Source organism: Oryzias melastigma, linkage group LG16, assembly GCF_002922805.2.
Source record: "Oryzias melastigma strain HK-1 linkage group LG16, ASM292280v2, whole genome shotgun sequence".
Classification (NCBI taxonomy): domain Eukaryota; kingdom Metazoa; phylum Chordata; class Actinopteri; order Beloniformes; family Adrianichthyidae; genus Oryzias; species Oryzias melastigma.
Genome location: NC_050527.1, coordinates 23,916,432 through 23,919,527, shown reverse-complemented (window position 1 = coordinate 23,919,527; position 3,096 = coordinate 23,916,432). Strand labels below are relative to the sequence as shown.

The 3,096-nt window shown below is 35.1% G+C and overlaps 1 long non-coding RNA gene across 1 annotated transcript; it reads right to left on the bottom strand.

Moving 5' to 3' along the window:
* Positions 1–462: 462 nt before the first annotated feature.
* LOC112136513 lies at positions 463–1,893 on the bottom strand. Its single transcript, XR_002917361.2, has 2 exons — positions 1,476–1,893; positions 463–1,402 (listed from the first exon to the last, which is right to left on the bottom strand). It is a non-coding gene; the product is annotated as an uncharacterized LOC112136513 (long non-coding RNA).
* Positions 1,894–3,096: the final 1,203 nt, after the last annotated feature.

Sequence of the window (3,096 nt, the reverse complement as noted above, 5' to 3'; positions counted from 1 at the left end):
CAGAAGGTTTTATAAAGATGCAGATAATTTAAGGTGTGAAGACAAATTCTTCAACTAAAAGAAAGTCAGAATGCAAAAGAAGCTTGTAACATCAGCTGTAGAGCAAAAAGTTAAAATATTCATTTTCTGCTTGATTTGAATAATTTATTGCATAATGAGGTAAATAAAATTCAAGTAGCTAAAATTTTGTAGCTTCTTTGTTGCCCAACTCCGAATTAACTTAATTTAACAGCATTTTAATTTGATTTTTGGTCTGGACTTTGACTGTATTAAACGGTTAACTGCCCGCTCAACCAAATGGTGGGGAATATGTTTTTAAAAATATTGATGGTGTGTATTACTCCCAAAGGTACGGAGCCCCTAAAGGGATATTGAAGAAAAAAAATGGAAGCAAAAAAAAAAAAAATCTGGTTACTGTCTGGTGAGCACCAGTTAGTATGCAGTCAATGTTAGTAACCAGTATTTTTTTTTTTTTATTTAAATTTTTTTTATCTTTTTTCCTATCTGGTGCACAACAGTTACTAACCAAAACATACTTTTTTTCTTTCTAAAAATTGAAGTTAAAAAAATCTGGATAGTAACTGGATAGTAACTAGAATTTACTTAATGTTTTTGAGAAAAAAAATAAATAATTTTTAGTTACTATCAAGTGTGCGCCAGTTACTAACCTGGATATACATTTTTTTCAAAAAATGGAAAAAAACAAAAAAACTGGATAGAACATGGTGTGCACCAGTTACTAACCAGCATTTTTTTTACTTCAATTAAAAAAAAAAAAATTCTTACATTTTTTCTTAACCTCGATGTCCCTTTAGGGGCTCCGTACCACGGGAATAAGTCGCAGAAAAAAAATACTTTTTTAGTGATTTTTTTTGGGTGGTTAAATTGTTAATGAAATCTTCAGTCTGTGAATTTGTTGTAAATTTGCTGGTGTACTTCAGATCAAAATTATGTAGGATTGTGCAGCATTTTTCTCTTTTAACCTAAAGTTACACTGATAGTCGACTTATTGACCTAAGCTTTATATGTGACAAATAAACTTCCACTTCCTGACAGACAAGGAACTACTTTAACCATTAATTACCAGAACACAGCCATGGACTTCTCTAGTCAAGAGTGAAACTGTTCACCTGCAACCTGTTCATGTTTTTGCATCATCACTTTGTGCTTGGCGCCAAGACTGAGATACACAAAGCATTATCTCAGAGGGAAGACAAAACAAAGCGGAGTGGAAACCCAGAGAAGCTGCTGCATATGCCCCCCCTCTTGACGGGAGCTTAGATAAGAAGAAACTCCAGTGGCAAGTGTGAGACTTTTTATTTGCCTAAACCCCTTTAACAGGTCTGATAATCTGGATTTTTCTTCAACCCAGATTTTTCTCTCAGCTCTTTCTTCTCCGCACCTGAAATACATGAATTGAAAAATGATAAAGCGGGTCAATGTTGGTCTTAGATCTGCTTGCCACAACAATTTACTTTTATCCCCTATAAACCTCCCACAAGGGTGTGTTTGTGTTTGGCCAGGTCCCTTCTGGTTCTGAGACACCAACGTCTTTAATGAGCGGTGGGTCCAGTCAAAGGACATTGGCTGGTATGACGTTTGCCAAAGTCCTATCAGTTGTGTTCTGTTTGGGAACAGAGAAATAACACAGAGAACAGCATTATCAAAGGTCCTCAAGTAACATAAACTGATTCTGAAACCCACAGCGTGCAAATATGGGATGATATTGAGGAAAAGTTTAACTGTCCAGTCAGCAAAATGTAAATCCATCATAATCAGATAATGTCAGGTCCTGCTTGAACCATTTTAAGACTCACAGCTCTCATTTTCTGATCTGTTTTTTAAACAACAAATCATTTTAATCAATTATTTTTTCTTTCTTTTTAAAAAAAAAAAAAAAAAACTTATGTTATGTCTTAGAGATATTTGGTTTGACAGCAAGATTGGTAATGCTGTTTTTTAATGACTTATTCAGACATTTATTTCCAGCAGGTCAGGCTACTGTAATGGTCTGTTCACTGGACTCAGTAAATGTGCTGTAAGGCATCTACAGATCACTTGGAATGCTGCTACTTGGCGTCTGACTAAAACCAGGAGGTACAACCACATCAGTCCTGTTCTCTGGTCTTTGAACTGGCTTCCTGTCGATCAGAGAATTAAACATTAAACCAACCAGATTTGTGTCCAAGTCTCTCTCTATTGGGTTTAGCACCAAAGTACATCTCTAACATGTTGGTGCCATATGAACCACCTCTGAGAGGCTCAGGATCAGGCTTTCTGTTGGCGCTCAAAGTGAGGAGATTTTCAGTTTTATGAAGCTAAAATCTGGAGCAGTCTTCCAGACGATATTAGACAAATTTCCGCTCTGACAATGTTCAAGTCCAGACTGAGAAAAACCAAATTCAGGTTAATGTATGACAGCTGGAAGTCTTTTACTGGTGCTCTTCTCTTTAATCTAGTTTTAAAGAGGTTTTAATTGTCTTTTACATATTGATTTTACTGTTTTAATTCTACTGCTTTACTTATGATTTATTTTGTATTTTGTTGTGTTGATTGGGATTCTTGTCCATATTCTTGTGTGTTTTTTTTCTTTAAAGCTCTGTGAATTACTTGAGAGTATGAATTGTTCAATACAAAATTAACTTGCCTTGCCTAAATCAACATATGTTACCCATTGGGTTTCACTTTGGAGACAGAGTAGAGAAAGAGGCCTATACTTCCATGGAAGCCAGTGGAAACATACACTCTACAATTCATTGCTTCCTCTTTACCAAATTAAAGGTCCCTTGTTTAAAAAATGGGGGAAGGGGTTTAAGTATGAGAGGATTCCAGTGAGATGGGGCAACAAAGAGGAGCTTTTATTACCAGGAAAAACAGTCCCTGATCACATCAATAGAGCCAGGTTTGTTTTAGCTCGTTAGCATATTATTGTGTTCTTTTCTCTGTTCATTCGTGTTACAAAAAAATGACATAGCTGTCTAACAGCTTGAATAACCAAACAAAAGATTCCAAAAAATATTGCTTCAAAACGAACAAAAATTTCCACTACCATAAACTTAAAAAATATATATATATTTTAGCTATTAAAGTCATTTT